General features: G+C 32.0%; 1 long non-coding RNA gene across 2 annotated transcripts in view; it reads right to left on the bottom strand.

The window, feature by feature from the left end:
• LOC149794329 (uncharacterized) overlaps positions 1 to 24,284 on the bottom strand; it is a 77,711-nt gene that overhangs the window by 16,298 nt on the left and 37,129 nt on the right. The window contains exon 2 of one of the 2 annotated variants that reach the window (XR_016423011.1): positions 8,653 to 8,738. The exons of the other annotated variant lie outside the window; for it this stretch is intronic. This is a non-coding gene — a long non-coding RNA (uncharacterized LOC149794329). The remainder of the gene's footprint in view (positions 1 to 8,652; positions 8,739 to 24,284) is intronic. 2 annotated transcript variants of the gene reach the window in all.

Raw genomic sequence — 24,284 nt, 5'->3', positions numbered from 1 at the left:
TGCCAAAAGCAATCAGGTCCAATTTCCGGCTTTTAATTATGCTTTCTCTTGCCTTGAGACATCCTTTAATCATTGCCAATTCAGACCACCGTTATGAGAAGCAACAAAAACCATATTTTCCACGATAGTTTTGTTTAGGAAACTGATATGTGGTACCTTTGTGAAGTAACCTTGACCGTTATCAGGTATTAAAGAATACATCGAAGAGAAGAAAAGGAGTTACTCGTTCTGAATTCTGTTCTTGAAAGCCACCCCCCTTCAGAAGAATCTAGGGCTCAGGGTGATGTCTTACAACGTGTCTGTGTAAAGTATGATACAACAGTTCGAGCCTATTGCTGTTTATTCTTAAGAACCCTGAAAATATATGGTGATACCTCCAGGGGTGAAAACTGCAATCTAAGTGATATAGCACTCTTTTATTTGCCACCCAAACACAGTACCCCTGCGATATTGTTCCTCTACACTTTGCAGCATCTGTCTGCTTCTTCTGACTGAGGCATCGATAGGTCATGTCCTGGTTACAAGAGATGGATCTTTAGACGATAGCCGGAAACTCCAGTAAAGAGTTATCTCGATGCAGTCACTTTTGTAAACCAAATTGCATAACAATTAACTGGTCATTGATGCATGCAAGGTTTGCTGCCACAATTCCTACATAACAGAAAAACATTCGGAACGAGAGAGCTACGTAGGCACGTGGAATGTGTATTGTTAAATATGTGACTCTAAATTAGGAACCGTTTAATTAAAACATGTTATAATCACAGCGAAATGAGAGAAAAGATCATCTGTCAGAGGAAATTGCGGAAGAAATAAAACACTAACTTGCTGGTGCTTGTTGACGGATGGAATGTTACCTTTTTTATTGCAATTCTCTGTCTCATAATGACAATATAATACATTGACTATTATAACGGTTGTACAAAAAAAATCTTCGAAGTTGACATGGGGTGATGGGGTGGGGTGAGGTAGTGGATGGAATCATATTGTAAATTCTAAGAAAATCTTAACCCACTTGTCTCACGAATGATCAGATACATAGAGAAGAGTGTATGTAAATTGAAATGTCATAACTAATGGAAATCCATACCCAGAAAAGAACCCAAAAATTAGCACCAGAATAGTGAAAGATTTTAGACACTGCAGACAATATGAAACACCTCTCTAAATATTAGGGAGATTACGATGACTTCGGTCATTCGAAAATTCTCGTTAAGTATATTAGAATTACTTCCGTAGACGGAACGAAATGCAATTAAGAAACGGAATGCATTAGAAAACTCGCGAGAAATAAAGCTCCGGTTTGAAAGATCTTGCTGCAAAAGGAGGAAGAGGCAGAAAAAATATCAAAACCCGTCAACAAGAAGATTGAGAGCCAGTTGAGGAAAACACAAATTGGCCAATCTGTGATTTTTGTAGATAAACCTGTTGAAAACCAGCTCTTACAATTTGTATGACGTACGGTGTCAGCAGGAAAACAAAAAGAATCTAAACGTCCCCTTTGCTTGAAAATTGGAATATTGATAAAGTACCAGCAATTATGAGCCATGCAGACTAAATCAAGCATGAATCGTGAAATATACAGCAAATACGCGCCAGACGTGAAGACATTAGCATACTATAGAATATTTAAGTACCAGTATTTGTATATGCAAATAGAAACTACAGTCAATCTTACGTCATTTTCAGAGATCAAATTTGGTTCTAGATAGTATGAAAAAACTTTGCAGAGTCATTTAAAAGGAAAGATATAAACTTGACGAGTCGTGCCATTTTCAATGATTTAAAATCTCGTACACCCGTTCAATCTTCATTTTATAACTAATATTGTGTCACATTAAAAAGTCCATGTCACGATAATGCGCATGCCACAATTGTTTAAGTACCGTAACTCTTGCCAAATGAAATAAGCTTTATTAGTAAGTCTAGACATTCGTCATATGGCGTTCTTTTTATTTTAGGTCTCCATCGCTGATTTCCTTGATTTTGTTTTTAGTTTTCCATTTGATTCATGACTGTAGTTCATTGTTTACCGTTCATAATCGCACTTGTTCACGCTATATTTTATTTCTGCATTTGTTTCACACGAGTCATTTACGCGTGTTTTCACAAGTTGACCAGGGGAAAAAATGCTGTATAGTGCTTGATAATTTAAAACTCTTTTCTGGTCTTATATAACAGACGTTATACATTTTACATGATGCTTTACTAAATTGTGGGTCATTAACTGATGTAGATATTATGGGAGTTTGATTATCCTTGGATTCAGTAATTGATAATCATGAAGATATGTCATTTTTAAATCGAAACAAAAAACCTGGAATAAAATTCATGGAGGATATGGGATGATGGTGATGATGATCGTACCTGTCACACTGTTACAAAATATCATGCCTCCTTGTTTCCCAAAACATAATTAAATATATTTTGTTACAAAATATCATGCCTCCTTGTTTCCCAAAACATAATTAGATATATTTTGTGCACAATTTGCTTGATATTGTGTAGTGTCGGAATGAAAATGGAAAATTTAGTTCAAAATTTAGTTACTAAATTTGCTTAATTAAATTTATATAGTTCTGTCATTAACATATTCGTATTTATTCGTACCTTTTGTACTCATATGGTTTCATTTAAGCAGGCATAGACATTCTTCAAATAAATGTTTATTTTCAGCTGAAAATGTTTTGAGATTATTTTTATATACTTGAAGAAATATCAAGTGGACTTAAATTATATAAGCAAAAAAAAAAGATCTTTTTTTACTCCAACGTCATAGTTTACTAAACTATTGAAAGAAGTGATCACAACATATATAAAAGAATCAATCATGTGCCCTGGAGTTAGATAGGACAATTTTTCAGTCCCTCAAATATGCATGTAATTAGTTGTTGCTATCTCTTTTCTGTAACGAGCAATGTCGTCAATTTCATAATGTGAATAGACTGCGATGTGTTGCCAACGAAATGGATATCCTTTGTGTATTAGGCTAGATTGCTTTGATTTTATGTTACAGTGTGCAATAATGTGAGATAAACGAATCCGACAAGACTTCCTCACATGGACAAACTTTAATAGCACATGCATCGTGATTGGAGAATAATTGGTCCAATGTTATTTGGGGGGTTTTATTGGGGGAGGGAGTGGGGTGGGATAATTCGATGCTCTTAATATAAGATCTGCATAGTTCAGACAATCGTTCTTTTTTGGTTAATTTTAAACGTTGCAAATGAAATATTTAAATGGTAAAGTACAATTAAACATATTAACAGTTCGTAAAAAAATAGATAAAGAATTGATATAAAGTCGCATATCTACGTTTATTGAGAGATCTTACAATACATATGGTATGCATACAACATCATTTGTAGAAATTCGCTGACGCCATTAAAATACAGGAATACCAACAGTGTGTACGCGCTTTTAAGTCGAACCTAACTGCAAACAACACAGACCCCAAACGTCGTGCGTCGCATAATGCATTGGTATATTGGTGTTTATGCATATTGATTGGAATAGTCATTAGAAGAGGCAACATAGACCCTAACTTGCCTGCGCATTGTGCGACGGTTGATTGGGGTCTATGTTGTTTGTTGTTGGATTTAACTTATATACTGTATATTGACAAGTATTGTATTATAACAAAAATCTCATAACGTGTCATTATTCCCGTTTTGGCTTCATACCAGACATTCCAAACAAACAAATCCATTATTTTCTTTCACGGACTCCTGAAAAGACCTTCCTCATGGAAACATGCTGCTGGAACCAATTTCCTCACACTATTAAAGATATGATCTTTCCACCTGGATTATATTTTTTATCAATTTTTTTTTTCCTTCTTTGGCTGATGGTTTCAGAAGTTTTCAGGGAATGTATAATGTTTTGTGTTGGTCTGTGTGAATTTAGTGACGTTTAATTTTTACAGGAGGTATTAGAATCTTTAAATCTCCCTGCATGCACGATACGGTATCAAAGTTAAGTCTGTTCTTGTAATTGAAGTCCAATGTAAAAGTGTTCCTAGATATCTGACCTAAGTATTTCTACACTGAATACTCTTCGGTAAAGAAGAACTTTGTGATTGTTCAAAATGTTATAATTATTATTATTATTATTATTATTATTAGTAGTAGTAGTAGTAGTAGTAGTAGTAGTTTTGTAGTAGTAGTAGTATTCATGATGGTGATAACATTATTATTATTATTATTATTATTATTATTATTATCATTATTATTATTATCATTATTATTATTATTATTATTATTATTATTATTATTATTATTATTATTATTATTATTATTATTATTATTATTAAGTTTCTGATACAAGTCTAGACGCGAACAATTACAGAAACCAGAATACAGTATCCGCCAGTAAATATAAACCGTTATCCGTTCAACGGTGCAGGAAAGAGAAAAACGGAGACAGAACAGAATAAAGTATCTGCCGGTAAATGTCCACCGTGCAAGAGCGAGACAAAGAAAAGGCCTAAATACAGTAACCATCGGCCAAGATACACCGACATCCGTTATCTGTGGAGAGAGAGAGAGAGAGAGAGAGAGAGAGAGAGAGACAGAGACAGAGAGAGAGCATTATGGGAAGAACTTATTTCAGCAGCCGATAGGCGTGATCGAACTAGTGCGTCCAGAAGAGGAATGATGGTGCGTGACAAAAGTATCTTACAATTGCTAATTTTGTTCCATGCACGTTCTTCGCAGCTCTTGAAGCTTATTGTACCACCACAAAATTGACGGACACCTTTAAATATATCATAATGTACGAAATATGGCTAGGCAGGTCATTACATGAAACCATTGAATGAAAATATGTGCGTGAAATGGAAATTAAGGATTAATTCTCTCGCGATAATTCGTTTAAAATGAAGTGTTGTGTACCACTTACACGTGAAACTTTCATTATGTAACGAATAATTGAAGATGTCAAAATATAGCATATTGCTGGAACATGAATCTAATTGTTAGATGACTATGGGTAACAAATTTATCTTCAGTACTTTTAAAGCAAATCAAAAGTCAAATACCACCACACTCAAAGACCCTGACGGAAATGATCATATGCACTACAAGGCTTCGGGGTTGTTGTCTGCAGGAAATTTGTTTTTGGTTTGTTTGTTTTTTTGCGAAGGTTTTTTAAAAGGGTTTTGGGGTGTTTTTGGTGGTCATTTTTTAATTTTTTTTTGGTTTTCGTGGTTGTTTTTTGGGCGGGATTGTTACGTATATAGAAGAGCTTTTCTCTTCCTAAATGAGAAATTTATATGGAGTTTCCATATCCTAAAAACCCATCACAAAAAAATATATCATGACTTTAAAGAGAACGCAATGACAATGAAAACTTTTGTATTGCCTGTTATCATTACATTTTTCTAAAACATTATCGCACAAGTGTTAACATTAATAAAATCTCGGTGAAAGCAATTATCAAAAAATTCTCTGAAGTGGCTAATTTGTATAAAAAATTTTAAAAATTCTTTACGATAAAACTTTTCTAATGAGCTAAAAACATGATAAGAAGATAAATGTCGATGTATCATCATACAATCCAATCATTCATTCACTGCAAATTAAAACAGTCACATATAGACTACGAATATTTATTTTTTTCACAAATTTGACCAGAATAAATTTTTATAATTTACTGTCTAACATTTCAGGTGTAATCGAGTTTCATTGCTCAAAGACTCCCAAACACACACACACACACACACACACACACACACATACACACATACATATATATATATATATATATATATATATATATATATATATATATATATATATATATATATATATATATATATATATATATATATATATATATATATATATATATATATATATATATATATATATATATATATATATATATATATATATATATATATATATATATATATATATATATATATATATATATATATTCTTAAAGTAATTACAAATATTGAGAAATTCATTGAGTGAACATTTATTGACGAATTAAGGCATTTTTTCATTTTCCCTACTTTTCAAGCCAGATTCCCAAGTCTTGAAATAAAGTCGAAAGCATGCTTTCCAATAACAATATTAAATATAAATAAACAAAAAAGAAAAGGTGACGTGGTTTATCATAGTGGTGTGCTTTGTCAAGGCTGAGAAAACGATGATAAATGTCACTAAATTGCAGAATGTATTTATTCTAAATAGATATATTTATTTTCAAATTATGAATCAGCTTTTATATATCTAGCTGTTTTCGGAAGAGGATTTCGCATAATTAATTTACAAGAAATGCTAGAACATACATATACATGAATTCAATTTTCAGCTGTATTGATATAACTACCGTCTTATTGCAGAAGATGCCATATCCTGTATATACTTCATTTTTTGTCATAATATCGCTTGTTTTAATTTTTGTGTTTGATTGTCTCTAAAGACCTGTGTGTACCATTCATGATTTAACATTTTTGTCTTGCTCTATTTTGGTGTTTCAAATAATCATTTTTGTCTTGTTCCAAATTTGGTTTTACAAACAGTCAAGTATGTCTTTATCTACTTTGGTGTAAAGAAAAAATAGTAATATTTGTCTTGCTCTACGTTGGTGTTACTAATAGTCAATTTCGTCTTGCTGCTATTTTCGTGCAATAAATAGTCATTTTATCATTGTTTTTATTACAAGTAGAATTTTCAAGTCTTATTTACGCACCTGGTCCTTAATTTCAAAACAAATGGGTCAAATAAATAAATATGTATAAAACTAAGACGAACAGAAGTTAGTTTCTTCATTTATAACGTTGTTTTAACAAGTTTATTGTAAAGGAAATATATGTTATATTTTTTTCATTCATTTTAAAACAAAGCTGAAATTAATCGAGACTATTTCATGTGTATACACAATAGCCCGTATACGTTTATCCTAAATTTACTTTAAAAAGTCATTTATCATCTTTTTTTTTAAAAAAAAAAGACATAAGATGTAAATTATAAATTACTTTAAATGTATATAATTATCACTGTAATTTAAAAAAAAGTAATTATCCAACTTTATCTTACAAAACTGGATGATTCTTTGTTATATTTACTCACGTGTCTGTTACCTTAGTCTTAAGCTTTGTAAATTTGTAATTATAATTGTAATTTTAAGTGTAAATTTTCTATCGGTTTTTCTTTTGCAAAGTATTGTTTAATATATTCATAGATTTTTCCAGCTGAAAATGAAAGTTACATCAAATCTTGTGCAAATTCGACGCTAAAGCTTGTATGCATAGGACGTGAAATAATGTTTTGCATGTATGTATGTATGTATGTATGTATGTATGTATGTATGTATGTATGTATGTATGTATGTATGTATGTATGTATGTATGTATGTATGTATGTGTTTACGTATGTGACTTTGTAGATTCATAAAATTATTCTGTGAAAGGAAATAATTATTGCAAAAATGTAATGGTTTAAAATTGCTTTAAAGCAGAATTGCTTTAAAGTAGAAGATGACGAAACCTATTGTTCATGGATGACGTATTGCGAATTGAGAAATGCATATGTGAAAAGTTTCAAGTATAAATTACAATTAGTAGGAAGTACATGGGCCTTTAAAAGAGCGATGTGCTTTCCTTTCTGGTACGAAAAAAACGTTTAAAATCACTAAAAAAATTAAATAAATATGACTTCGTGTTTCTGTTTTTAAGTTGCAATATTATCCACGCTAAACATTATAAATAGATCATGTTAATCGTGATTTGCGTAGATTTAACTAAATTTAAAAACTTTTTTTCAAAGAAATAAAACATTTTAGTACTTGAACAATCATTGATTTTTTGTTTGCATTATTATAGTTTTTTTAATTGTATAACCTTCCCACAAAATATTTTAATGGATACTCTAATTGATGCTAATTGTAGATGAATTAGGTTTTGCATTATGTGTATTGGTTTAATGAGTATTAAGTTCTTTGTTTAATTGGATTGCGCTTTATAGAGAATAGATAAGAAACGATATTAAAATTTGCCCGAATTTGCATACCGACAAAGAGTATTTTGTGACAAACATTCAGCAAAATATATCTTTAAAATGTATGAGAGCATTTGATAGCTAGCCAAGCAACTATCTAAACAACTGTTATCTAACTCGATGACTAAATAAATAAATAAATACATACATACATACATACATACATACATACATACATACATACATACATACATACACACATACATACATACAGCACGTGAAAGAAGGCGTAGTTTCTACTTGTTTATGATGTTGTGCCAATAGATTATTTTTCTACCTGTATATTGACAAATTAAATTACCTGGGTAAAAATATGTTAATTATACTGCCATAACCATACTAGCATGTCATACTTCTGAAGAATGTAAATACCACAGGTTAAGTATCATCAGATTGGTAATACATGTATAAGACCTTGCACTTAATTTATGACGTCTTTGTTCCGATATAAAGTAACCTCGTTTTAATGTATTCCGATGCAGTAAATTAGAAATTTCTTGTCAATATATTAACTGACAATTAAAATTCCTAATTTATCCTTTCATGTTTAATAATGGTAAACAAAATTTCCTATATTTTCTTATCGATGACATAAATCGCTTTAACTTTTGTATATAAGATATGCAAATTTTTCACATACCTTGTGAGATATCGAACATTTATCAAGTAGCATTGTATGTTCGTCTTTCAACCAAAACTTATTCTCGTATTCATGATACTGTACCTCTACAAGAAAAAAGTTCGAAACAGTCGAAGTAACATTAGGTTATAAAAATCTTCTATGTGTTTAAATATTTTTCAGCCCATAATGATGAATTAAAACGATGATCAAAAGTTTCAAGAAATCATAAATCAAAGTCCTTATAATATTTATGTCTGCCTTGGCAAGCATTGGGAGTGTTGCTCAATAAACCAGGTGTTGAATACATCTCAGGTGTTAGACATATGACACTTGTTGTTGTCAATAAAATAACACATGCTGATAAACGATCGGTTATAATCAATACAATCAGCATCACGTGATAGCAACTCCAAAAATATGTATGCCCAAGCTGGCCTTGCGCATCAAGGTACGTAAATGACGTTGCATCCTAGACGGACCTGTTTATTCTCTCTATTCTACTTGTCTTCGCCTCTGTATTTTTCTCACAAACGTAGGGAACATTTATTCTTATTCCTTTTTTTATATAAAAAAAGGATGATGTCATGACAAAAGAGGTCAAAGCGACAAGTGTCATTTGCTGCTTGTGAAAATCATTTAATTCCTGGAAGGAGACTTCGGGGTGAAGTGTTTGCGCCGTAAAATTCGTAGTGTATTGTTAGAAAGTATCTCTTCTTGTGGGGGGGGGGGGCTGTGGTAAAAATGTTAGAATAAACAGATACGAAATCCGAGGCATATTGCACGAAACTGGTGTCATAATCGATTCAATCAAATTCAGTACTACATTTCTCTCTCTCTCTCTCTCTCTCACTCTCTCTCTCTCTCTCTCTCTCACACACACACAAACACACACACACACACACACACATATATATATATATATATATATATATATATAGAGAGAGAGAGAGAGAGAGAGAGAGAGAGAGAGAGAGAGAGATTTAGAGTGATGATCGAAACTTACATTGTTAATCTGATGATTTCCTTTCGTACTCCCTAATCTAATGTTGAATTTACTTTTATTTATTTTTTTTTCAGAATGATCTCGATAATTTGAAAACATTCCAAATAATGGGAAGGATTTAAAGAAAAGTATAGAGAAAATGATAGTTACTTCGATTTTCTCCACTTCAGCTGATTACCTCAGTGATTTGTTTCAACTCAAATGCGTTTTTTCTCTTCTAACTAAGATAGCCACAATTAGGATGAGGTCCCGTTAAACACTACTACATACGACGTGGTCACCATGTCTTTCCAAGGCTATTATAAAATGAAGCACTCCCTACCTATTAAATTGAAGAACGGGGGTGGGGTGATAACATCTTTTGTCTTAAAAAGGGGAAAAGTGCATTATACATTGCAAAAAAAAAAACCTGTCTCTAATGCAGTTCTTCGACTTTATTATTTTCAAATCAAGAAACAAAAATACGTATCATCTCTTTAATCATATTCCATTTTTATTAGATGCAACGACCTCCTCTGCCTCAACACGTGGATTAAATTTCGACGTTGCTCGAAAAATTGAGACTATTAATCTATACTTAGTGGTTCAGTAATTGCCGATGTATTCCAAACATAATCATTTATATTTACTCCTTTGTACGCCATAATTCAAATTATGGAAGCATGGAATGGACATTGATAAAAGTATGATCTGTAGCCACGACAAGAGATAACGTTTTCTGTATTTTATTTAATACTGCCTGTTCTATTCTTCTGTACCAAACAGATGTACGTGGTGAGTGTTTATTTTTCCTTTTCTCATTATTTCTCATTTTGCGTATTGTAACTTCCTTTTCAGGCCAGGAATGTCTTTCCACAGTATATAGTTTTACCATAATGTAACTCAAAGAAATATCATTTTTAAGTTTGAATTACTTTAAAGAAACAACTGTCCATTAATTTATATAAAACAACATGTAGCTATTACCGACGAAAAATTAATGAAAAAAGTTAACGTTTTAATTTGACTTGTTGACCAAAATGTTTTCTTTAATTACTTTATAGGAAGGGAGGCAAGCGATATGATATTTAAATAGTACATTTTTACTATATACTGTAATACTTGCAAATATTAACTTTTAATTATGCCAGCAACAAAAGGTTATATGCTATCCACAGAGGCAGACATTCGTTGCATTTGCAGTGGCTCGTGGGTAAGGGTTTTGGTTTTGTTACGAGGATTCGGGTTCGATTCCAACCATGAATTCAAATGGTATTGGCTGCCAATGCCTGTACCTTGCCAAATAACTTGACTAAACTTACTTATGCACGATATAATCTTCATATCAATCGAAATCTATTATCAAAATTTATCTACGTTCCAACGAATGATTCAGACGTAGAAACTATGAACTAAAAGAAGTCAAATTAAATATTATTGCAAATTTCAAACATTTAAAAGCTAAGGAGTAATCCTGTGTGTATATTTCGTGTTTTTATAGGTACATGTGCCTATACGCATACTTATATATCCCCGTACCTGTCCGCCTTTCTGCTGAAAACATGCATTCATACGTACAGAGAGATATGACTAGAAAGATATATTCTTTAGTTGTTACATACATACATACATACATACATACATACATACATACATACATACATACATGACTGTTTATACATGTATCCGTCCATCCATTCATACACGCATGAGCATAATTTCTTCCTGAAAAAAAAAAAAAAGGAGTTACGCTTGCTTGCCGCAACGAACTTTTAATAAATGAACATGTCTATTATTAGATACATAAATTTGCATATCAGCACTGCTCCTAGTCGTTATGCATGCTGTATCGGAAAAAACCAGACATGACGTAAGTGACTAGACGATGTGACCTTAAAAACATTTTGGCGGGAAAGCTTTTGAGGCCCATGTAGGGGATGTTTGGACTCCGTATTATCGAACAAATTGTGTGTTTTTCCTTAAAAGTTATAACAGAAGTTTTACAGCTGATTTCTTTTATATGTTTCTCTGATAGAATATCCCAATTCGTTATAGTAGTGTGTGATAGAAACGTATCCACCAGGTAAATCTTCCGTCATGAATTGTATCGAAGAACTACTTCACAAATTTGATTAATACTAATATTCCTACGCAGCAAATGTCCTTGACTTGCTTTTTTCGAATCATTCTTACCGTAGTGATAGACTAAGACAAAAAAAAACAACAAAAAAAACCAAACCAGATACATAATTGCACATGCCCTTCCTAAAAGGAATTGTAAACGATATGGGTACAATCCTCTGTGTAAATTAGGTGCACTTGGAAAGACTGATCCAATATATAATGAATTTCATTTATTGTATATATCTTCTCTTTGGATTTATATTATACTTCCGAACACGTTTATCACTTATCATATATTGTAGAATAATGCATTGTTTACAAATTATTATAACTATTTGTACGCGTTTGTATCACAGGAAATCTATTCATATAAAATTCTTAAACATTATTTGTTATATGCAATGAAACTTTAAGCAGTACCAGACGTAAAAATCACTTATCAAAACTCATGGTAATTTTATGGATAGATAGGTTTCTTAATATCTGAAAGAATATATTTTTGTGGAACATCACGGAATGATAGGAATATTTTTGTTGAATGAAGTAGAAGATCCACGTATATTTTGCCTGGTGTTCTATAGCATACTTTTTTTTCACTATTTAACTTTATTTAACATTTTAAAAACCAATATAGAGTTCATCACATTGAAATAATATAGTTTATGTACCAGTGTTCAGAAAGGCATGTAAAACCACCAGAAATCGTGGCCTTCCTTTCATATAAGACTGTCTGATTTTTTAAATTATACATGTGATAATCGTTGTTAACCTGGTCCGTTTTGATTGTTCAATTTTATTGTGACATAAGGAAATGTGATTTAACTTTGCAATATCTATATTTTATCAAAGAAAAATTTGGTCAGAAAGATTATTGAATAAATTGGGCATCTTTAAGGTAAATTAGTTACCCATTGCTAATTTATATAATGTATATATCTCTAATGACAGTCACTGATAGCGATGTTTATCTGAGCTTTGAAAAGTAGCAAACCCGACTTAATATACTGGTAGGTAATTCTTTGATATATATCTTTCAATTGTATTTTGTTTACTTTTTTCTCTTGTTCTTTTTCATGCATTTCATTTAATGATAGGGTGTACAACATATGACCTTTAAATGCTTAGAACGGTAATTTTGGTGCCTTTATTTTTTATAGGAAATGATAATACATAGAGGACAAAGTTTATATTGTATAAAACAAGGAATAATTAGTTGAACAAGAGTTAAATTCAATTTACGTATAAGATATAAAAGTGGAAATGTTTATGTCTTTATAATTACACCTCTCTCTCTCTCTCTCTCTCTCTCTCTCTCTATATATATATATATATATATATATATATATATATATATATATATATATATATATATATATATATATATATATATATATATATATATATATATATATATATATATACACACACACACACACACATATGGAAAAATTTAATATACCTCGAACTAGAAGAAATAGAAAATTAGAAGCAATTTACAACAGTCAACAGTGCAGATAAAATGGCTGTTTCCATGTATGTATCTCTTTTTTGTCCATTCAGTGACTTTCTATTGTGTAAATAAATGTATGTATATTCATTGTCTTTAGTAAAGCAGAATTTGAATGGAAGTGGAAATGAAAATAATGGCTACAAAATTCAAAAGAGATTTCTAGTAAGAGATTTTTTAGAAATGCTTATTTCTGCAGCAAAACAGTCTGTTATTGACATTGATAACGACACCTTTTGTGTATTACCATTGATAATGACACCTTTTGTGTATTACCATTGATAATGACACCTTTTGTGTATTACCATTGATACTGACACCTTTTGAGCATTATCAGCAAAGTATTTAAATATCTTTTTAAAAATATGGTACGTATGTATGTATGTATGTATGTATGTATGTATGTATGTATGTATGTATTCGTTTATGTGTGTGTGTGTGTGTGTGTCTATTTCAAACCACAAACATAATATTATTTAAAGTAAAGATTATACATCATTAAAGTTTAAAGACTTCGCTGAAAAATAATTTATGTTTGCAACGCATAGGTTTTGCTCTAGCTGGTGGAATTCTTGAAGGGAACATGTTTGCATTAGTAGAAATATGCTTCCTAGTTGTCTCCCTTAGACTGTCCTTTCTTTTATGCAAAATTTGAGATTATAGCAGTGATAAACGATAGAATATCAGTGAAGTATTTTTCTGTTCTCATTTTCATTACAAGTGACAATGGGTTATAAATATAATAAATTTAATATGTACACACTGTACGTACTTATGTATGTATGTATGTATGTATGTATGTATGTATGTATGTATGTATGTATGTATGTATGTATTTTTCATTCTGCCTCATTATCCCCCTAGACACTTTAAACATGGTATGGGGATCCCAAAAGTTTCTTTAATCTGTTAAACTCTATCATAAATATGTTTTTAAACATTTTTTCTTAAACTAAAAGCGGTTAATTTGTTTCTTTAAATATCGACTAAATATGCGTATTCTCTCTCTCTCTCTCTCTCTCTCTCTCTCTCTCAGAGACAAATAGTGTACAACAGTCCTGATCAGGATGGAATATATGTCGATCTTTACTTACAAAAGAAATCATGGAAATAACCCTAGCATGATTATATTGCTCTCTGTGTTTGGTTTTTATTTCCTGAATTTTAAAATCATGTTCTTTCGAATTATATATTTAATATTTGTTGACTTGTGATACTTCTTGATACAATAAAAAGACCCACTACCACCACCACTCGAAATAATATATCGTCACGGAAAAAAAATCTCTTTTTTTTCTTTCCAAAATCATGCCCCTGAATTACATGTATATCACAGTATTTACCTAAAAGTATCATCTGGGTACGTTTGAGAATGAAAACTAACATTAATTTTCTCAGTAAATCGCATACCTCAAAATATGCTCAAAAGTTTCAGCTGAAATAATGACCTATAAAATGTAAAATCACTTCTTTCTCTTTAAAATGAAGTATTGATTTAACTATATTCAAGGGTAACATCCTTATACGTCAAACGTTTTGTTTGCTTTTTTATTAGAAAAAAGAAACTTCGAAACGCCTCCACTTCTTGCTGGGCCGGAAATAATAGCGTAAAAATATATATCGTTTGACTGCATGTCCTCTGTATTGATATTTACGAATGATACAATTGAAGTCTTTTTTTAAATGGAACAAGAACAATTTACATCATTAATAATTTTGCTTTGGACTAGATTTCCTTATTCGTTAATACAAGAGACAAAGCCATTTTGTTAACATGCTGAAATAAATGTAGTGCACAGCATCAAAGCAAGACACATGAAAATTGTATGTAATTCTAACAGCATATATCGCAAATTTCACCAGAAACAATTATTTGAGTGATGCGGAGTGATGGTGCCATTTTATGGAATTATTCATCTAAAAAATTATTTGAGCGATGCATCCATTTTGTGGAATTAGTTATTTGATTATGAACACGACAACATATACCATCCTTACTCGCTTATAAGTCGAATCCAACTGCAAACTACACATTCCCAGGGCCAGACCCGCATAGTGCGCATCAAATCTGGGTCTGGGCAGTTTGGTAGGAGTAATCAGTACAACCAGCGGCATACATAAACCATGAGCTGCAGTGCATTATGCCACAGATCCGGATCTTTCTGGATTAACGTTTGACTCGATTAATAAGCGAGTTATAAGATACTTTTTGTTATCAATGACTGTAGTACAAGATTTCTCCAAGCGTATTTAGCACGACGATTTTACTGACAAATATGATGGCAGTTATTTTTGTCGTTTTCTTCAAATTATCTGATTATTTTTTAGACATAAGGAAATATTTGGCATATTGATATGCACGTTACTAATCTAACCTCAAATAGCGTCAATCAATTTTTAATGTAACCTGAAGTGTACATTCGATTTTTATTTCTGTGCACGTACACAACATCAGGTAACTCTGAATGAATGCCGACTGAATTTTGTGTTCACGCCGTGCACACAATGTAATATCCGTTGCAAACAAATTAATAAAACAAAGCATGGATACACTTTTACTACTTACTTGTTTATTCTATTCATTACTCAAAACAAACTACGCAGAACCATATCTGTCGGCGCATATTGTGACTGCAGATCTGGGACTGTGCAGTTTGCAGTTGAACTCATCTTATAAGTGAGTATATACGGTGCTAGTTTATGGTTCCTTGTCGTTTGTTTTCTGCATTAATTCCTCATTCTTTCAACTTTTTAAAACCATTTAACGGGAACAACAAGTATCCTTATTTTATGATCCTACCAGTTTTGCTCAGGTATATTCAGAAATGTGATATCATATTATATTTAAAATGTAATATATAAAACATTTTTTTTATAAGAAATGTATGTAAATTTGCAAATAACATGTATCAGAATACTTGAAGATAGAATCAAATTTGAAACTTGAATATTAAATCAAATTTGAAACATTTTAACTTATTATACTAAAATAAAGCACTAATTCAACGAAGGTTTGACGCTTTAAAAAAAAGAAGAATCTCCGAGGCAACATCTTAATAAACTTGTTGAACAAGCGTGATTCTGAAGAACAGCATCTTTATGGAATATAACTTATTACTGAAAGAGAGGGACTGGGAATGAATCCATCGAACAGAATCACACCTAATAGTGCTGATGACAATAAGGGAATGTATATAGGAGGCCTTCATCCACAAAAATCTACTTTAGACCACAAATTAAGAAATCGTTTGCAATAGCATGCTCTTGGACAGTAACATAAATTTTTCGGCACAACCTGTGAACCATTTTCTATATCTTGAATTTATAGACTGTTGAACTACGTAAGAGGAGTAAGAAGACCAAGCCCTCGATTTTCTTCATATTTTCTTTAAAAATAAATGGACCATAAACTACGTAAGTAATGACAATACAGTTACACCCATTAGACCTGAAGCTTGCTCTTCTAAACTCTATGAACTTTGATAAAACGGACAAATAAGAAGAGAAAGACAAAGAATGTTAATTACGAAGTAGATGTGAGAAGACAGAAAAGACACGCACAGAGATGAATTTCAAAACAAGTAGTAATTCGATAATTCCATCTCGAAAAATATGCACGAGAAGTGTCATGTCGCATACAGAATGATGTCAGTTTACCAAGATGTCGGAGCAATATAAGTAAATAAGGAAATAATCCAGAGAGAGAGAGAGAGAGAGAGAGAGAGAGAGAGAGAGAGAGGAGGTGCGAGTCATATTGTATGCAATAACACTTTTTGGAACCTGCTTCTAACATGTAGCAAAGAATTTTTAAAAAGGCTGAAAAGGCTGAATTTGCATAATATGGATGGAAACCAGGTAAGTCCGAACTGATATACTATGAATGGGTACCAGGACAGGCTGAGCTGGCATAATATGAAGAGGTTCTGGGTAAGGGTGAGTTGCCGTAATATGGAAGGGTAACAGGTCAGGATGAGTTGGCATAATATGAAGGGGTACTATGTAAGGTTGAGTTCATATCATACGGAAGGGTACAAGGTCAGACTGGCAGAGGTGACGGGCAAAACTAACTAACTAACAAGGTCAGACTGAGTTGGCAGTATAAGATGGGGTACCAGGTCAACATTATTCACCACTGACCCCTTCTTAAAAGACATTGATGAGGCCCTAAAAAATCATTACGTTTTCTATCCTTGTATGCATCAAAGTATTACAACAGCAATAAAGAAAACAAAATCATACCAGCAAGATTAAAATCCATTTGATTAGGAGTTTTGAAAGGTCTCCTATGATATCCCTTTTATTATTTAAACTTTTTATTATTATTATTATTATTACTATTATTATTATCTTTATTACTTGTTTATGCCGTTATCGTCTTCAGCATATTTGTAACGTTGAAATAATCATATATTCTCTGATTCTGGTGCGTGATGATGCAGGTTCCTACAGAAAAAGTAGATATCAAACGCCCAGATATAAAAAGTCTACAATCCCGTGCCCTGGTTTAGTAGTTTCTTTTAATGAAAAGTTTTGTTTTGGGTTTTAAAGTCGATATGTTCTGATTTGTACAAAATTATTACTAAATATGAACAGAAAACAACAACGAAACATTTCGATTATTAACTGCTATTGTTAATTACGCACTTTTACTACCGCATGGAATTTAATGTCAAACATTGTTCTTTTTGATGTTGTTTGTTTGTTTTTGGAGGAAGGGTTGTAATCATAACCGTATATATAATTAAGAAAATTTTATCATAAGGCTTTTCTCCATTTGCTACCAAAATTATGAATTTGGCAACCGAAACTGTTCCGGAATGCTACTTTGTTTCAATATTAATAGCACACATTCGATAAACAGCAGAATAAACATTGTGTTGTATGAAACATGTGAAGGTTTTGTGCAATGCATTAAAATGTAGTTAACAAAAACAGTTATCACCTAGAGAAGTTACTTATAAAAACTAATTCTCTATCAAAATTTGTTTAAACATTACTGTCAAGATTAATTCTGTATCAAATATGTCAAGACATTTCTGTAAAGATTAATGCTGCTTTAAAATAAGTCAAGACATTCTTGTATACTCAACCTCTGTCAAAATAAGTCAAGACATTCTTGTATTGTCAACCTCTGTCAAAATAAGTCAAGACATTCTTGCATAGTCAACCTCTGTCAACATAAGTCAAGACATTCTTGCATAGTCAACCTCTGTCAACATAAGTCAAGACATTCTTGTATAGTCAACCTCTGTCAACATAAGTCAAGACATTCTTGTATAGTCAACCTCTGTCAAAATAAGTCAAGACATTCTTGTATACTCAATCTCTGTCAAAATAAGTAAAGACATTCTTGTAAAGACTAACCTTTGTATCAAAATAAGTCAAGACATTCTTGTAAAGAGTACCTTTGTATCAAAATAAGCCAAAACATTCTTGTAAAGACTACCTTTGTATCAAAATAAGTCAAGACATTCTTGTAAAGTCTAACTTTGTATCAAAATAAGCCAAGACATTCTTGTAAAGTCTAACTTTGTATCAAATAAGTCAAGACATTCTTGTAAAGACTATGTCAAAATATGTCGAGACATGTTATCAAGACTAACATGTTAGATATTGTATTTGTAAATTTCTTTTACAACCTAAAATTATAATTCATAAGTGTTTATAGTATCACTGGTTTGGTTTAACGCCATTTTCCAGCACATGATAAGCTATACTTGGCATCCAGTATATTTCAGAATTAAGGCTTTTGGGGACCTGAGACACTTAATATAATATGGAGGGGATCATTATAGATCTACAAATACACCCTGAAAGGAGACCTTAAGCTGTCTTTTATATTAGGCTAAATATAAGCTTAGATCTTTACGTGGTCTATTTAAATAAATGTAATGTTATCCATGGCAACCGGAATGGTCCCCATCATAATGGGGGCCCAGGGCACACCATTTAATCCGATCCTGGTATATTTGGCAGAGGAAGAACCCGGGAGAACCTCAGGAAGAACCATTGACCAAACATATTTATTTACCCACGTTGACCGAATCTGAGATTCGAACCCACGCGGACAGAGATAATATGTGAGAAATTTGTAAAGGCGAGCGCCTTTGACCACTCGACCATACGAGTTTTCATAAGTGGTTTGAAGAATTATAATTAATGTTTAGAAATATTCTCTTCAAAGAGATTGTTTTATTTAATTAATGAAATAAGAAAACAGAAGTTTTCAGCCCTGAAAAGATAAATTTCTTATGATCGTATAATATTGCAAGTTATATTGATGGTACATATATGATTATTATGCTCATTTATGTTTAATTAGTATTTATTATTTTATGTTCTTTATTGTTACTCGAAGTTCTACTAATAAAAAAAAGAAACATACATACATACATACATACATACACATATACACACACGCACGCACGCACGCACGCATGCACACACACACATACATACATACATACATACATACATACATACATACATACATACATACATACATACATGCATACAGACATACAGACAGACAGACAGACAAACAGACAGACAGACAGACGAAGATGATGAGGACGATTATATATATTATATATATTATATAGGAATGGCGATGGTGTATTATTGGTGGTGTGTGTTACTATTAGTTATTCATAATAACGTTCCCTTTACATATCATCATCGACAGTACAAAAGAATCTGAATGATTATTAATGACTTTCCACGACAACTCGAGATTCGCATTCGGAAACCTGTACCCTTCAAACTTTCCATATACTGGCAAGGTCATTATGGATATATAGGTCACATTATCAGACAATACTTGCATAAATCCATGGCCAGACGTCTAGGTCATCAATTGTCTAATAGCTGTTGGCAGACTTTGTGCAAACGTATTAGATATAACCTGTACTAATACAAAAACCCCGAGACAGTCACAGCCAATAAATATTCTAATATAGACACAAAAGTGTCATGATACGATGATGAATGGATTACAAGTTGATAATATGCAGTCGCAGATGTAGCAACTCTGTGTTGATTTATACATCTAGCTTTTTTAATGTTTTAGCACATTATATTCAATCAGACGACAACCAAAAATAACGAATGGTGGTCTGCATAGATGCAATATCATGTTTGCATCAACATACGACTGACATTTTCCCAGGGAAAATGCATAACAGAATGATATCCCACCCATATATTTATTACCAACGCGGTTTTATCTATTCTGTACGACTTTTTTTTTTATAGACGCCTATAAACTCGCATCAGGAAAAAAAACAACGAAATGTAGCAGAAGTATTGCGTGGCGATAGGAGTTTGCGTTTTGGATTCGTCTTTTTTTCTGTTCCTTTGTATGATTACAAGCACTTCCACTCCTAGCACAATCACTGGTCAAGCTTTCACAATTGTCTGTGATGTCATAGTACTATTCTTGCAAAGAGTTGTCCTTCAATTTAACATTATGTTATGTTATGTTATGTTATGTTATGTTATGTTATGTTATGTTATGTTATGTTATGTTATGTTATGTTTAGTTAAGTTACGTTATGTTATGTTAGTTACGTTATGGTGTGTCGTGTCGTGTCGTGTCGTATCGTATCATATCATATCATATATTATATTATATTATATTATATTATATTATATTATATTATATTATATTATATTATAATTGAATAATAAGCCTTCGATGGCAAAAAGAATGATATAGGCTTGAACAAACCGATTATTCTTGCCACCTGTTTCCAGAAACATGTCCTGGTGTCATGCCTGCCGTATAGATAGTTCCAGTGGAGCCGAGTTTCAAAAATTGCAAACCTGTATTTTATGTTTTTTACGCTTCTAGGCTTTTACGTACACAATATGTCAAACAAAAGTCTTCTAGTATTACATTGAAGGGACAAATTTAAAGGACAACTTTCTTCACTCGATACAAATTACTTCCAAGATACATGACAAGCTCTGAGTTGATAGAATATTTCATTATCTAATAAAGGAAGCAATGTGAAGTATACCATGTATTGTCGCTTTTTAACAACACTGTTTCCCCATTTGTGGTGAGATAGACGCCAATCGTTTCTCGCAGGAGCAGTCTTAGGCCGATAGGACCGATTTGGCCCAGTCTGTCCCCTCTCTCACATGGGCCCCGCGCATTAGTAATTTTAACTAATATACCTATAGAGAGAAAGTAATTTTAAAGCGATGGAAGACAATTTTTAAGTTCAATATCATATAAAACTTGTTTAAAAGTTTATTTGCCAATGTCATCCTCAGAGGGTGCCCGCGCGTAAATACAGGGTGCCCCGCAAAAATGGTACTAATCGGGCCCCGCGTTTGTTAAGCCCGGTGCTGTTTTCTCGCAGCCAAAAAATTTAAACGAGGCATTCAAATTTTAAAATTTCTTTTCTTCCGGTGGATGGTGGGGAGGTCCTTCATGTTTTCACCAAACGAGATACAAAAATGTACCTTTATAATCATAATCGATATTGATATGTAATACTTTGTTCTTACGGGATGTAGAATGGTTAAAAAAGTATGTTTAATAATACATTTATAAATTTCAGGTCTGTTTCAAAATAACAGAAAATAACAAGATCTATTAAGCATTGTTGCTACAGTCAGTTTTTGTCTTCAACTTGAAAAAAAAAATGAATTCACGGATTCTACCAAACATATTATCTATATATTATGAATAATTAATTGCATTAATTAAATTTAAACTACATTTTATTAATGCTTATAATAGTGGTTAAAATAATGTTAAAGACCCTAGTTACTTCGCGTCATAGTACTATTCGTTTAAATTTATACAAATCTTTGAAAGAGGAAAATGAAATCTCAAGGACATTGGTTTTATAAAACTTTAAAGTACATTTTATGCTCATTGATTTTGTAATTTTAAAGTTTAAAGGTGTGCGTTATTTCAAGTCGATGTCATGTGTACTTTTATTTTTTCAACTGTATGTGAGAAGGTTTCACGAAATCTTGTGGTTTTAAAGCTATAAAAACGTTCAGCACTTTAACCATTACATCAGATTGCGATGCTCGATTACAGCATAGAAGGTGTGCAAAGAAAAGAAAACTACTGGGCAGGATAACCACAGAATGTGCGTAACAATTATTAAACACAGATAAAATATATTATCAGTCAAAAATCTAGACAGTCCAATCAGCAAAACAAATTGAGATACTAACTAAATGGTGTCTTGACAAATTGCAATCAGAATCAGTCCATTATTGGGATGGTATATAATTTTTCACAGAAAAGTCCTAATGATGATAAAGGATTTGCAATTCATGGTTTTCGTGCACATTATCTTGACCTGACATGTTATATTCATTCCTGTATACATTTTTCAGCCATATGGTAAAGGAATAGGATGTTTCAGGACAAGGATGCCACACGGTGATACAAAATTTAATACTTTTCAACAATTCATTATACCTTGTCACAGCATCTGAATAAGGAACCCTATGACATCACATCAACGAAAATATAACAAGGCAAAGCATAATGCAGCAAGTTGAATATTGGCATAGGTCTTTCGAGACCTATGGATCCAATATTTAAGGCGGACGAAACTTAAAATCATACAATGTTCCTGCAATATTCATTTGCATACTGGTTTGTAATTGAAACAAAAATCAAAGAATCTAGTAATATCATATCTTTAAAACAATGCAGAAAACTGAAAACTCGGAACCATTTAGATGTTGGCAAATCGGTCATTTCAATTTGGCAAGAACTCTCTTGTTTTTATCTTGCCCGTATGAAACCTGTTTATCAGATTTGCAGCACCGTGCCTTGCCATGGACATTGACTTTTTCCTTTATAACATTTGCTTGACAAGAACGATCTCTCAAAGATTCTGTGCGCTGGAAAGAATGCTGCTTATACATACATACATACATACATACATACATACATACATATAAAATTTCCTATATGTGCGACAAAAATAAGAAGATATGAAGGTGATATGAGTAGATATATAATGAATTTTGAAGTGGAAATAGTGTATTATCACGAGCGGCAAGGTTACAAGAAGAAATTCGAATGTTTCGACTTCACAAGTGAAATATCTTTTGTTAACTAGTATAAATAACGAGGATTTGTAATATATATTTTGGAAGGCAAATAACGTCGACTTGTATGGATTTTCTCCTATATGTGCCAATGGGATAACATTAGAAACGAACAACCCGTATTACCACATCGATAAAAGAAGTTCCGAATTATGGACAGTGACTTCTTATGTCCTGCATATAACACTTCAAACTGTGTCACTTGTATAAATAATGACTGTTTTCATAAGAAATATGAAACGAGATTTAGTTCGATGACAAACATTTTGTGCGGATGGATGATGTAAATATTGTTATGGTTGGAGTTACATCATTACGTAGCGATTGGATGCGACAGCCTTCAAAGCGTAACGTCTGTAACTTCAATATTGAAATGATCTGGAGTTTAATTTGTACAAGTTGGCATATTTATATCTGTATTTAAACGTGAATTATATTGTCTTGACAAGCCAACAATCTACTTTGGGGAAGGAGAAAGAGAGTAGTAGTAGAAGATGAAGAACAAGAAAGAAAGAAAGAAAAAAGAAGTAGAAGAAAATGAATTACGCCTAAACATTGAAATGTGTCATACGTAAGGACAGGTACATTTCTTAAATGGCAAAAGAAAGATGTTCTAGAGATGACGATTTTACAAAGAGATACAAAACATTTCAGAGACGATAACGTTAGACTTCAATATGGAACTTTAAAACAATAATGGAATAAACTCACAAATAGTTACAATGGAGAACACCAAAATGTCATCCGCCAGTGTAAGCGTATTAAATACCAGAATGTGAAATTATTAATAATCAGATGTGTTTTAATACATATAAAGGTCGTAAAGGCAACACATTAAAAGGTCGGAAGGCATATTCACGAAGAATAGGGGAAAGGAAAGACTAGATAACACATTACAATAATTGTTATTATAAATATATTTTAACAGGATAAAGAGTGTCACAA

Source organism: Sinohyriopsis cumingii, chromosome 8 (assembly GCF_028554795.1).
Source record: "Sinohyriopsis cumingii isolate HCF-2022 chromosome 8, ASM2855479v2, whole genome shotgun sequence".
Classification (NCBI taxonomy): domain Eukaryota; kingdom Metazoa; phylum Mollusca; class Bivalvia; order Unionida; family Unionidae; genus Sinohyriopsis; species Sinohyriopsis cumingii.
The sequence above is the reverse complement of the archived record's forward strand: the minus strand, read 5'-3'. Positions and strand labels throughout refer to the sequence as shown.